The following is a 14,805-nucleotide window of genomic DNA, read 5'->3' as shown; positions in this document are numbered from 1 at the left end:
TCCGGTCGGAGCCAACACGATCCCCGTGCCAGGCGGAGCAACTGTGGCCAGCGTCTGCTAGTGCATCTCTCTCTTGTAGTCGTCGGTGTACGGCGGACCTCAGGAGAAAGGATGCAACCACCAGGGGACCGCTAGTCCATCCGGGCCGAGCTAGAGGACAGACCCCATGTGGTGGCGAGTGGGCGGTTTGGAGCCGTTACTCCGGGAACAGCTATCAGCCTGGTATCTTGGTTCAGTTTCTCACTGTTGATGTCTGATTTAAGCCAAAGCTTCCCTAAGGCCTGTAAAGTGCTATGGTGGGCATTTTTCACTAAAACAGGCCGCAATAAAGAGCAATTAATTGCACTCTTTGCAGAGGTAGAAAATTAAGGTCACATTTCCTGCAACTCCCAGCGCCTCCTGTCAAGTGAAAGATATTGCTTATTAAGTTCCCCCTTAGCGGATGCAGTGTTTATGTTTTCATTGACTGAAGGAGATGCATTAGATTTGGCACCATCTGCTGATTTCAAGTCAATACTGTAACCTTTATACATGTCCTGATAATGGCGTCCAAGGAACGCTGCAGCACATCAGAAGAACCGAGTTCAGGACGTTTTCTGAAACAATCAGCAGTTCTGAATGAAAAACAATATTTCCTGATACTACCTTGAACTAAAAAAACCCGTCTACTACGCAGCAAAACATTAAATCTTAGATGTTTTTGCTCTAGAATCTTGTTCAAATATCTTAGCACAATTGGAATAAGACCGAACTTGTAAGCAACTTTTCAGCACAAAACTTTTCAAGAAAACTGCAAACCGGCTGAAACACTGAGTTTCTTCAAATCAAGGATGAAAACCCACCTGTTAAGAGTTACATTTTATTAGCCATTACTGTAACACTGACCAACATATTTGATGTTTGTTTGATGATGCCATTTGACAAATTGTAATGTTTATAGTTTGACTCATAATTGATGACTGTATAATGTTTTATGATGTAAAGCACTTTGAACTGCCTTGTCACTGAAATGTGCCATACAAATAAACTTGACTTAATATTGATAATAAACTATTACTTATAATAAGAAATATAACAAAACAGTGGAAAATGTCTTGTTCCACTGGCAGACTATTTCACATAAATAGCACTTTTCCATCAATATTAAGTAATTATTAACATACAACAAGCTAAAACATTTGCACTAGGAACTAGAACCAAATTAAGATTTTGTGTTTTTGCAGAGTAAGAGGGTGAGGAAATGCACAATCTTGCATTGTGTGAGTATTTTTTGCTTTAACTTAAAAAAAGGCAGGTATATTTTAAATAATTGCAAATAAAGGCACAAATGACTCATAAGATCCTCTGAGATTCTGTCAGATGTTTTTTTTTTATACCAACTACATGTCAGTTTGTGGACAGCCTTCTGTCCTTCAGGAAGGTCATTCTTGCTTTAATGTTCATCACAGATTAATTCAGACATCCCACATCAGTGACAGTTGTCATGTCTCAGTGAAACATGAAGGCTTGTTCTCCTCAGATCTACAAAACCTTCTGTTTAAACTTCCTGGCGGTTTAAACTTTCTCCCGTCTGTTCTTTGTTGTTCAACATCTGCGATTGCTTTTCCTGGACTTGTCTGGGATTTGGGTTGTTTTTCTGGGCATTAGCTGTGGCTGAGTTGGGCTAACAGTCCCACCAACATGGTAACCCGTCATACAACATGTTTAGAGAGAACTACCAGAAATCATCTGAGCAAATGCAGCATCTGAATCAATTTTGAAGAAACACATTTCAAGATTATGCAACAAAATCTGTACACTTTGCATGTTTGCTACACAGCTAACACATCTGTAGAGATGCTACATCTGGATAAGACTTTGCTAACATAAGACCGTCAAAACCAAACCACTAACGTGGTCAGGAGTCTATAAAGTAACCTCATCTTAAACAATTTAAATTATTGGTTCTTTTGTTTTACTGCCCAACTTTTATTGCATTTAATTCAAAAATACTTGGTTTTTATCTATCCCAAAGAAAATTAAATGTCGTGATGTACATCATTCCAGTACCTTCATACGGTTGTTGAGTCTGGTAATGGTGTGCGCAGCAAAGATTTCCAGTAGCTGTCAGTCTCACAATCAATCTAAAGAGGCCTCTGACTGAAGAATGTTGCAATGAGTGTCGTAACTAAAAACTCCATGTCAAATATTTCACAGTAACATGTTCTCTATGATGCCATCAGTTGTTGGAAAGCTCTGCTAATCCACCTCATTTGCTTTTGCCACTCCTCTTCAAATCTTACCGTGTGACGTCAACGATCTTCTGCGCGAGCGGGTAGCTTTGGGGTCGTAAATCGCTCACACAGAAGTGTGATTGTGGTCACATTTAATTAGTAGTCTGAATGACCAATCAAAAAAAAAAAAGGAAAAAAGAAAATATCAGCAAAAATAAAAAATAAGATATTTGATTCCTCTGCACCACCACCAAGTCTTTGCGTGTCCTTGGGGCTATTAACTTCAAATTGCCCACTGATCTGCTTACACACATTCATACACCAGTGTGAGTAATTCTGAGTGCAGCTGAGCGAATGAAGCTTGTTTTATCAACGAGGTATAATTGTTTGAGAGGACTAGAAAAGCGCCATTGCTGTTCAGTCAATTTAACACTTAATAAAAGGAATAAAGTACACAAGTGCACTTCCTCTTCTGCATCAGAGTGCTAATCGCTTGCAGTTAAGGTATTGTCTGACTTAGGGTTTGTACACTTTTCACAGTAAATTCAAGCACTTTTCAAGCATTTCCAAGGTAAGTTTTCAAACTTTTCCAGCTCCACACTTTGGAGATTAAAAAGCAATACAAATGAACTAAAATGACGGTTTCAATTCACAATTTTAGATCATATTTATCACTGTTAATGTCTTGTGATGGTTTTCAATAGCAGGGACAAAGTAACCTAAAGTATAACAACACTTCATGTTTTGAAATGTCTCTCTTACATCCATCCTTACAGCTGCTTGGTCTGAAAAGTTCTTAAAAAAATCTCTCCAGAGATATTCTCACTAAGTTTTGTGAAATTTAACATCTAGAAAAAATGTGGGTAATTCTAACTGACCTAAAACAAGAGAAATTTGGTCTTATTTAACTTTAGACAGCAAAAAAAAAAATAAAAAATATGTGTCCTTTTATTATCTTTAAATATCTGGTTTCATCTGTTTGGTTACACTTTATTACAAAACTGTGCAGTTAGGAGTTTACACAGAGACTTAATTTAAAGTCTTTTCAGGGATTTTGAGCACCTGTAGGAACCCTGCTGGTTTTATGCACCAGAATGTGAAATCTGCTCTTTGACATGTGAATATTTCTATAAGTATCCAGAAAAAGAATTACAGTAAATTATATACACTTTTAGACTGATGTTAGTCTTTATTTCTGGAGAACCAGGCAGCAAAACTCGAGCAAGTACAGAAACAATCTCATGTCTGATTGACAAAAACCAATTAATTAGATGATGGTTAATTATTTCTGCGTTTTGTTTTAAATTATTGCCTCCATCCCGCCGGTCAGACGAGCCGTTCGCCTCTGACGCCGTGACAGTACATCCACCACGGATCAGGTTGCCACATTGGTTTTAAACGATAATACTGCAGAATCATGTTCCAGACTGATTCATTCTCAAGGAAAGGGGGAATATTATTTTTTATTGATCTCATTCTCTTTATAAACAAAGATGATATATAGGTCCAGTAATAGCAGTGTTAAATTACATGGCCTGAAAATAAGCCCGATCAATAAAAACAAAGTCATTTGGCTCAATTCAGTTCAATTTGTTTAAGGAATCCTGTGTTTGTGAGGCAGCAGGTGAGGCCAAGTGCAGCAGACGGGCCTGAACCTTCGCTCCAGGCTTTCCCTATTTCCACATTTTTTACATCACTTTCCCCTTTGCACGCTATCAATGCAATCCAACGCGCAAAGTTTGTGGAGTTTAAGCGGTTCACTGAAAAGCACCGATGCTGCAGTAATGTTAGATCATTCCGACAGTTGCAGCTGTTGATGAAACCCTCACATCATCAAGTTCCAAGAGAGTGGGAGGAGTGGAATTAACACAACGGATGAAACAGATTCTCCACACACTATCCAGGTGTGTATGAACACCGCAGCAACGTCGAGCCCCCCACCCCACCCCGCCTTCATCAGCAACGCTCAACCAAATGCCGCGGCTCTCATTTGGGGTGTTTGTTTGCCTCTGTGAAAAATAATGGCTGCAGGAGCAGGTGGAATATTGCTTCGGTGGCTAACCCATATGGATCTGAAAAGCCGAGTGCCAAGTCCAAACTCCACTTTTACAGGCACATCTGGAGCAGAATCTCCATATTAATTGCCAGTTGATGTGTTTACACACAACAAGGATTAATCCCTGAGAGAAGTTGGTTGACCCGGGTCACGCAGTCAGTGGGAGGGTTGTGTTTTTGGGTTGAAGAGCAGTGTGAGGAGGAATCAAGCCAAATACGTGGACGGACAAAGGCAAATAGAAAATATAATTATGTTCCTGCTGAAAGCCATCTGTCATGTAGCATTTCTGCTACGCTGAGAGCATTCAAGTCAATATTCTATGATGGCTGCAAACAGCTAAACAGCAGGAGAAAGTTCACAGGTTTACTGTGGCTCCACCACATGAGAGCCTCTGTGTAACACACCTGCATTTTTATTGTTGATTTTGGATGTTTGGTCATTGCAGATGGAGGCTGGTGGAGGTTTGAGGGGGGAGTAACAGGATTTATGGGCTTCAGAGCTGAACAGAGCCAGAATCATGGCAGAACAAACGGGGTATTCATGTCCTCCTGCAGAACCAAAACTTAGAACCATACATAAAAATGAAAGAAACAAACTTACTGATTTCTTACTTCTGGTCATTTTTGGCTCTTTAGTTAAAGACTAACCTTTGAATTAGTTTATCTTAACTTTACGGGTTTGCATGACCAATTAAAGATTCACAAATGATAATGAAGTTATTTTTTGGTCGAAATGTTTTAAAATCAAACTATTAATATATATTTTGCTCAAAACCTACAATACATTTTTAGATTTTGTTTTACTGTTTCATTATAAATCCTAATTTAACTGGATAAAATGTGCATTTCCCTGTATTTTGCAGTGCCTTAAAGAAATATGGTACTTTGAGTAAATAACACTGCACAATACATAAGAGGATCACCAGAAAAGCCAGGGTGCAACAGAGTGTTTAACATGACAAATACTCTAAAAACATGTTGTGAAAGTTTGAACTGACTATCAATTTAAGAGAGGCCAATTAATTAAAAATACAATATTATTATTATTATTATTATTATTATTATTATTGTTATTATTATTATTTATTTATTTACATTTCACTAAGTCACAAATCTAATCTGACTGGTTTTTAGTAATAAACTACAGAGCTGCTGGAGCCAGACCTTAACAGACAAAAGATGATTAAAAAAGGTGCTGAGAAATACTTTAGAAAATAAATCCCACTAGTTGTGTCTCCATTGACCATATAATTTAGCAATTTGACATTTTGAACATAAATTTGCTTAATGGAAACATGCAAACTTAAAAAAAAAACTTGTTTGTTGATAAAATGTCTTGGTGCTAAGATTAAATGATTTATTGGCCGTAGAGAAACAGGTTTATTTCAGAAAACTGCAATGGAAACATTTATTTTTTATGTTTTTGCATCACACGAGTCACACGATCAACAACCAGATGTTACTAATGGTGCAAACCACGAATAAAACGATAGGAAGATTGAGCTGCATGGCTTTTAGTGACTTATTGCATAAAAATAAATTATTCACATGTGATTTTAAATGCATTTTTCATTTATTGGAAACACCTCAGTGTGACATCAGTGGAACGTTGACAGTTTTGCACAGATTTGGAATAACGCAGCTAAAGTTTTGCAACAGTTTTTGTTGGTTTATCACATGAAATCCTAATGAAACAGGTGGCAGTTTGTGGTTATGTGGCAAAATGTGAGGCATGAATAGTTTTGCATGACAATGTGCCACTACATCCTCATGTGTGGAGTTTCTCTGACAGCATTTCTTACCTATGGAGGCCTAATCCTGGCAGCAGCATCCAGCAACACCTGAGCCATCATCCCTTCCTCCCTCCTCTGACAGATAGCCCCGAGTCTCTTCGGGTTTGCTTTGGAGCGACCTCCTAATGAGAGATTTACTGTATGGAGATAATTATGGGGGAAGGCGACATCTCGCCGCAGCATAATGAGTAAGATAAGAGCACTTCAGTGGATTTTCAAGCAGCAGCACCCTCCTCCTTCCTGTCGCCACACCAGGGTTCCAGTGGTTGCAGACAATCAGCTAGAAAAACACCGGGGCCATGCCTATATGCATGGCAAACGCAGGCACTTGTCAACAGAGCAACCCAGGCGCATACATTAGCTTCCAACTCGGTGATGAAAGATGGAAGCAGGAAGGACGGAAAACAAAGCGTCGCGCTCCTCGATATCGCTGCCATTTTATAAATCAGCCACCTGGGCGATTAAGGGGAAAATGAGTGAACAGAATCAGAATGGTGTGCTCTTGTTTATTGCTTTAGAGAGTTAGCTGGCAAGGAGGCAGCCATCGTGTGATGATGAGAGTGGCCCCTCTGGAGACGGCCGCTCACACTGGCAGAGGAGCTAATACAGACTTTCATTAGGATGCACACTTCAACACACTGTCATAGTATTTACAGTCTCACACTGGGGAAACAAATAAACTGCGTGATTAACAAGTTTTCCTGATGCCTGGTGCTTCACTGTGCGCGCATTCGAGTGCCACCTCGCCGACTTAATGATTCTTAATGGTTTCTTAATGACTTCTTAATGACTTCATCAGAAAGATCCTGCAACAGCATATTCTGACATGCGGGAGCCTCCCCCTGAGACCTGGGATCACACCATGGCAGTCACCCCTCTTCAGTTTTCTGCTCAAATAACACACACTTTAAATCTGCTTATCTGAGACAGCATCTCTGACTGGGACGCCACAAGCTTTTGATCCGTGGGCAACCGCAGGGAGATGTGATGTAATGCGATGTGAAAGCGTGCGAGTCCATGTGTGGGAAAACGCACTAAAAGGCGGACGGGGATGTCCACCTCGTTTGTGGGCAAATGCAGTCACATCAAACTAATCTCGGAACATTGGAGTGACATCTAGTGTTGTGTAACAAGAATTAAACTGCTTTGTGTGAGGCTATCTAGGAAAGCCGCTCGGTGCAGAGCTGGAGGAGCGTGATGCAAAGGAGAAACAAAAGAATCGGGAAATTCTCCCAATTACAGGAAGAACCAGGCGCTTGTTGAGGTTTATTACAGCAGAAGGCAGAAAGAGATGACACGCGAGCGTCCGGCGGCAGATGAAACGCAGCATGTCGCTGAGGTGGGAACAAAGCTTTTAATGACATGGATTTTTCCAGGTCACCTCAATGTCACTTTCAGCCAAAGAAAATCGGTTATTCCGCCAAATTACCGCCGTGTCACTCAGCTCAGCGCTGCTCGCTCTTTCATCCATCCTCCAAATGATTAAAAACTTCTGATTTCTTTAAACAAACACTGAATAAAGCAAAGTTAATGGCCAACAAACCGGCATTAAAGCTGCAGATTTTGACAGTTCCTGACAGAAATGTAATATTAAAAAAAGCAGAAATGAAACCAATCACCAGGCATTCAGGAGCACAAACACGCTCACATGTAACAACTGGTTAACAAATTGTATTAGCAAAGAAGCGTGACTGCATGGCAAATTACACTTTGTCTGATGGATGTCCTCTTTACTGGCTGCTGTGGAAGCAGGCTGGAGAGGACGTGGCTTCGGCCAAGCGTTCGGAAAATGATGCATCCCCGGCCATGTGTCACTTCCTGGCAGAGGCGGGAGAGCGGGGTGTGTCGCCCAGATATCGATGGCCAAAAACGCAGAGAGACATGTGCTCCACTATATCCCTGGCATGGAGGAGGAAGTGGGATTCAAAATGTCCCGTTTCCACGTCGACGGCGCACACGTCAGCACTGTTTAACTACACTTCACTCACACTGCGGACTTGTAGGAATTAGCTTTGGAGATACTTGTTAAACTTTTGTAATTAAAGCCTCAATCAATAACACAAACCATCAAGCTAGACAGCAAATTAGAACCAGACTGAATGTGAAAATATACTTTTAAAACGTCCCTGAAAACGAGAAGTTATGCCACAAATTAAACACACTATTTATTTATTCCATTCCTGAATCAGATCACATCCATCCATCCAGCTCTCTGTGCTTTTTACAGTCTCACGCCACATTTGCTGATGGGTTTTGATGATTACGACAGAATAAAAACAATACTTAGTGTGTTGGGAAATTGGAATATTCTGAAAAAGTTGAGTGGAAAGAAAAAGTGTGGTGGGACAAGGTATTAAGAGGGAATAATGGCTGGAGTTTAAAAGATAAAGTCACTACGCTCAGACAGATCCTGCACTTTGACGGCTTTATGTCTGCTAAATGTGCTAAAAGTTGTTTTAATCAACACCAAGTGTCTTGACCTGACCCCCAGGCCATGCTGCATTAATGCAGTAATTTATACTAAAGGAGTCCACATTCAGTAATGAATGTAGAAAAAAGACTACAATTTTCAGAATATTAGTTAAAATTCTAATTTTCTGAGACACTGAATTTTGTTTTTTCATTCTCTGTGAGCCGTAATCATCAAAACCACATGAAATAAAGCCTGGAAATGTTTCATTCTGTGTTTGATGATTTTGATATAAAAGCTCCACTTTTTCAATAACACAAAATGTTAAACTTTTTTAAGCCTTTCTGAGGTCAGCTCAGAAGTTTGTAGAATTGAAACATGTTATAGAAAAGAAAGGCAAACAAAGTCTTTCAATTTAACACGTTCTTTTCTACAAACTTTATTGCGTATCAGATCATGTTTAATGATTTAATTTTTAACTTCCTGCAATATTTATCCTGATTTAGCAGTTGATATGGGGTTTTTCTTTACTTATACATCCAAAATATTTATCCAGGTTTTTTTCTCTGCTGTATTCAACTGGAGAAATTAAAGCAAGGTAATAAAACTTTGAATTACAGCTTGGGAAGTTCAGTTCATCTGGATAATTTTTTATTTTTAAATCATTCTGAAAACATCAATATTCTTCCGATCCACAGTCAGATTTTATTTGGTGTTAAAAGCAGACTGATGCTTGTGGTTTCAGGCGGTATGAACACTGTCTGTCACTGGTGTCTAACTTTAATATCAACATTTAAAGGGGCGGTTTTTTGGAGTTTCCAGACACTTATTGTCTTTTAAAAGCACAATCAAGTATCTATGTTAACTTCAGCTGTTAAAAAAATAAGTTTGACATCTTGAAATTGGGTGTCTGTCTCTTTAAGAAGCTCTTAACCTTTCCTACTCTCCGCTTTGAGCATGTCAACACAACAATACTCCTCCATTGTGCTGTTCACAGACGTTCTCATGAGGGAATGACAACAATAAAGCTCAAAAAAGTTGATTTTATATTATAAGCTCTCTTTACACAACAGCAAAAAAATTGTTGGAATCCCATATCAAAAACTATAAACATCACACAATAAGAGGCTACAAATGGTCAAAATAAGTCTCTTTTGGTAAATAATTGTCAGATTTATGCGAGGTGACCTTCGTCTGGAGACATGGATGCATCCACACATGAATTTCATTACAAAAATTAAAAACAGAGCATCAGAAACAGGGAAATGGGGGTGTGGGGGGTGTACTGCCAGTGGGAAACACTTCTTGTTCCAATTTGCAGGGGGATTACTAATTTTTTCATCATTCCCGTCTTTATTTATTCCATTTCCAAATTCATTTCTACTTCACCTGAAGGAAAACAAAATATGACGCCAAAAACGCATAAATAGTGTCAGAGTGAATAGATGATGACAGCGGGTCAAGTTGTGAGTGAGTCACGTCTTCGCTCATGGAAGGAAATGATTACTGTAACACAGAGCTGACAATCACGACCAAGATAATCCCATTTCTCACATGGAGCTCAAATTGTATTATGTCACATTGTATTTCACATATGCTATCAAAAACTGGATTTAGATATGCAAACTATGTGGGGAAAAAGTGAAATCCAGGAGAAGAAAAGAGAGGCAGGAGGAAGAAAACACGCAGCCGCAGGGTTGGCGTGCAGGCGTGTCACTTTGTCAAGCTTCTGAGAGAGCTTGATGGTCTCTAAGGGAGGTGGGAAAAAGTGTCGCAAAGGCATACTCTTCTCCAAGATGAACAGATGGCACAGCCTAAGTGTAGAGATTTGTTTTATGTCTCCATCCCATGTTGTGGTGCAGAAAATGCAGGCGTCTGTTTTTATTTCATTCATTTTCCCTTCCTTCAAATGTTATCTTGCAGGATAACGGACACACGCGACGTCTGCGCTAATGAGGAGTGGGCGTTGCTTTGTTTTGCTCTTTATTTCTTTTCCCCCTCTCTTCCACCGACACATCCTCCTGCTTTCTATTCTCCCTCAAACCCACGCTTGGAGCAGAAACCTATATGCCACACAATTATGCAACACAATTGGGGGTGCTGCTCGCAGCCTGGGTGGCTGTCTAAAAGATACAGCCGGCTGTGAAATCCAAGCCAAGCTATGATGTGCAGAAGAAGTCAGGGAAGATCATGAAGCAGCAGATCATCTGAGGGCAGATTTCTGCACAAAGGGAAGTTACAAACAAGAGTTCAGGGTTTTGCTCCAACAGTCGGCTGAGTGCTGGGATTCACCGACCGCAGGGAGAATCATCTAAAAGCTGTTGGCTGGAGTCAAAAGGCTCCGTATCCACTGGATCTAAATGTTTGTGCCTCCCTGCATGTCCGGCACCGGGCAGGTGACTGCACTTAACTTCCTCTGCTCTGATTGGTTACTCAATCACTGGTGACAGCGCTAAGACCCACCTCAACAGATCCAGCATTCAATTAGGGCTGAAACAATAAACCAGACTAATTAAGAGTCCATTACCAAAATAATCAGTAGCAAATTTAGTAATTCAGAGTATTAAAAATGGCCATTTGCTGAAAAGAAAACAACAATCAGAGCAGTAATGAAGCCAAACTGTGCAAAACACATACATACATTTTGATTTTAAGACAAAAAAATTTGATTGTTTTTTTTTTATTTTCTTGGTCAAAAATAAAACTTTTGTAGATTCTCAGCAACAAAAGCAAATATTTTTTTCTTTGTTAAACCAGACTAATTAGTGGTTTTCTAACCTTTGTCCTGGTCTGTTCAGTGAAAGCTGCTGAATTTTTGGATCGTTTTTACAATAATGTTAAAAGAAAACAAATTGTAGGCCTGTTGCATGTGTCTCTCTCAGCATGGCTGTAATTTATCAGTGAAAACACTTTGAAATAATTTGCTGGCAGACCAAACCTGTCGGATCCTTGAACAGCAGTCGGGGTCTGCACCAGTTTAATGATGCTTTTCTGCCTGGTGCCTCAAAGAAAAACACTTCATATCTTCAGATTGAAAAACAAAAACACACTGCAACAGGATCAGAAGTTTAAATGAAATTTAAGTGCTCCTACACTCAAAACTACATTTTAAAGTTCAGTAGAAGAAGTCTGATGGTTCTATTTGTGCATTTTTTAAAATATGTTTTAGTCTTGATAAAGTATTAAAATCTGGAGGTTGCAGTTGGAGCACATTTCTAAACAAAAGCAATATGCTGACAGGGTCAAAGATGCACGGTGAAAAACGCCCACCAGCGACTATAGATAGGTGAAGCAACATGCTGCAGATACAAAAACCACCTGCCTGTAGAGAAGACTGTTTCTAAAGTTAGAGCTATGTGATGGGGAATGCCAAACTGGTACCGTATGGGTGTTTCTCACAGAGGCGTTTTTCAAAAGGCAACAGAATTCCCACTTTTATCCACCTGAGACTTCTCTTTGTTTGCAGCTTCAACTATCTGCTCTATAAAACATTCTTTACCTTGAACGTTTCGCCTCCTCAGCATTTTGTTTTAGAAATGTGGAAACTAAGGCGTCCAGATCCTAATGTGTTATCAGACACTACAGTTTTCAACCTACTTTACAGGGTTGCAAAAAGCATTCATGCATATAAAGTATTTATTTTACATACTTGTTGAAACTATGTCGTAACCAAACGGTTTGAGACAGAATCTGTGAATTTCTTTTTATTTTTCTGCCTTCTCCTGGTACTAACTAGAAACAACCAATCAGAGCCAGGAGGCGGGTCTGAGAGCTGTCAATCAGGCTCTCTGCTACGCTACACCAAGCAGAGTCTGTCATGAATGCTAAAGCTAGTTAGCATGGTCATCAATAAACAGTTGTCTGTAACGACACGTTGTTTCTCAACCATTTGTACCTTGAGTAGCAAATACACAAGCTTGATTGACAGTGTTAAGACCCGCCTCCAGGCTCTGATTGGCTGTTTTTGGTTTTAAACTTTGCATTTCTTCAGATAACAGTAGTAGCTCAGGGAGGAGGCGGAGGAGAGTGATACTTTCTGTCTCAAACTGTCATGGCATTCTCAAAGTTTTAAGAAATATGTATATATATAAAAAAGATAATTAAAGTTAAATATTTCAGCTTTAAAAACTGGGGAAATAAAATATTTAGGAGACTTATGAGAAAAATGTAAAAGCTTAAAGCCAGTCTTCATAAAGAAAACTAACACCACCTAAAAAACTTCATGTTTTTGAGGTGGTGTGTTCTCACCAGTTTTTTCCACATGTGCTTATTAGAATAATTGCATGTGTTTGAGGTTTTTTTTGTTTTGCGTTTTTTTTTTTCTGGACTAATCCAATATTCTGTAGCTTCAAGTTAAATGATGGAGGTCTTACAGTAACAGGCAATCATGGGTCAGACTGAGATCCACAGAAACTGTACATTCCCCTTAGCGAACGCCTCGTCAATCACAACCAATATCCACTTAAAGGCACACACTGCTTTATTGTCTATTTAACTTTAAATGGGAGCATATTTCACAATTTGGACATTAGGCCAGCTCAGATAAGACATCAAGCAGTCATTACAGCCAGAAAATCAGAGCAAGAACATTTACAACGGGCTCAGAACCGGCCCAGTTTCTGTGTTTTGTTTGTTCAACCACAGAAAATCCTCACTGGTTCCAAGGAGGCCAGGTTTTTAATTCTTATACAGTTTCTACTTTTAATCAATCATATCTGAGCAGACTTTGGCTGCAGGCACATCATCATCCTGTGAGCAGAACTAGATGCTAAATTAAAATCAAATCCCAGTCGCCTGATAACATTTCAGGCATTTATTTGCTTTATAAAAACACACCAGATTTCAAATGTTTCTAGTTATCTGGTGTTCATAGAGACACTATGTTGCACAACACATCTCAGAAAAATATTATATTTTAATCGTTCCGTGGCTGACGTCTCGCCAAACGAAGCCAACATGTTCAATCTGTCATGACATGTTGACCATTGTTAAACATTTAACAAGAAACTGATTAGCAAATGTGATATAAATCATAATTAAATCAAGTCCATATCATCAAACATGAAAATAAGAATGATTTATCTCCTGACAAGTGAACTTTTTCCACCGTCCGAGTTTGACAAAGCAATTAAACGACAATGACTTTTTAATTTGGCCCCATCTTTTCCCGTAACGATGTGTCACATATTTCTACATGGAAACACAACGCAGCATGAACTTTACCATCGTCTGAGTTCTGTTTAATATCAGGCTTAAGCAAATATGCTTTGCACCATAATGCTACACATGGGTAAATCACTGTCTTCCGATGTTAAATTTGACCCAGAGGCCAAGAAAGAGCATCCAGAACATTGATCCATGATTCATATAGAGTGGAAAATTAAGAGCCTTTTCTCCTCTAGCAAAGCAGTTACCATCCGAAAAGGTGTAGAAAGCAGGATCAGCCTGTACAGCTTTAAAATCCGTATTTAAAATCCCAAAGTTAATTCCATTGTTAGTCTGTTTAATTTAAAACACAAGCTTTAAAATAAAGAAATGTCACATTAGCTTTAGAATAGCAGGATCTTTTCACCCTGGGTCATTTTTATTTTGGTTTTATTGAATGCATGTCAATAAAATAAAACTTCACAAACTGCAGTTTTCAGCTGAATTTATAAAATCAAGTTTATTTGTAAGGCATATTTCAAAAACAAGGCAGTTCAAAGTGTTAATATCATGAAAACAAACAGATCAGATAGTCAGCTATTGTGAATACCAGACATTGCTTTTCTCAACTGCTTCAAATCACCATTTCACATCAAATATGTTGATCAATGTTCCAGTTATTATTATTCAAAAGCAACTCTAAGCAGCTGAGCTGTTCAGTGATTTATACACCAACAGCAGCATGTTAGAGTCTAGTTTTTAGGCCGACCTATAAAGACACTGCTGCAGTAATCAATATGCCTGAAGATAAACACATAAATGAGTCCTTCAGGTGATAGAAGGCTGGCTTTGTAACTGTCTTTATGTGACTCTGAAGGTTCATGTCTGAGTCCATCGCTGCTCTCAGGTTTCATCCTGATCTCTAGTTTCCAGCTGTAATAGCTGAAGCTGTGCGGACTCTAGATCGTTCCTCTTTAGGTCCGAAGATAATAACTTCAGCTCTGTTTCTGTTCAGCTTATAAACGCCGTTTAACAATGATGTTTATAAATTAAGCAGCTGGCATCTATAAATCCTTCGTGTGCAACTCCTGTTTTCAGCATTTTTATAAAAACCAATGAGAGGTTGAACATGTCACCCAATGCTAACTCTAACCCTAAACTCCACTAATCTGGAACAAACTTCCAGAAA

General features: G+C 39.1%; 1 protein-coding gene across 6 annotated transcripts in view; it reads right to left on the bottom strand.

Moving 5' to 3' along the window:
* Positions 1 to 14,805, bottom strand: part of LOC106944974 (RNA binding protein fox-1 homolog 1-like) — a 515,796-nt gene that overhangs the window by 376,149 nt on the left and 124,842 nt on the right. The gene's annotated exons all lie outside the window — the stretch shown is intronic.

Source organism: Poecilia latipinna, unplaced genomic scaffold (genome assembly GCF_001443285.1).
Source record: "Poecilia latipinna isolate Pla-1442-1.1 unplaced genomic scaffold, P_latipinna-1.0 Scaffold121, whole genome shotgun sequence".
Lineage (NCBI taxonomy): Eukaryota > Metazoa > Chordata > Actinopteri > Cyprinodontiformes > Poeciliidae > Poecilia > Poecilia latipinna.
Note: the sequence above shows the minus strand (reverse complement) of the source record. Positions and strands in the feature narration are given on the sequence as shown.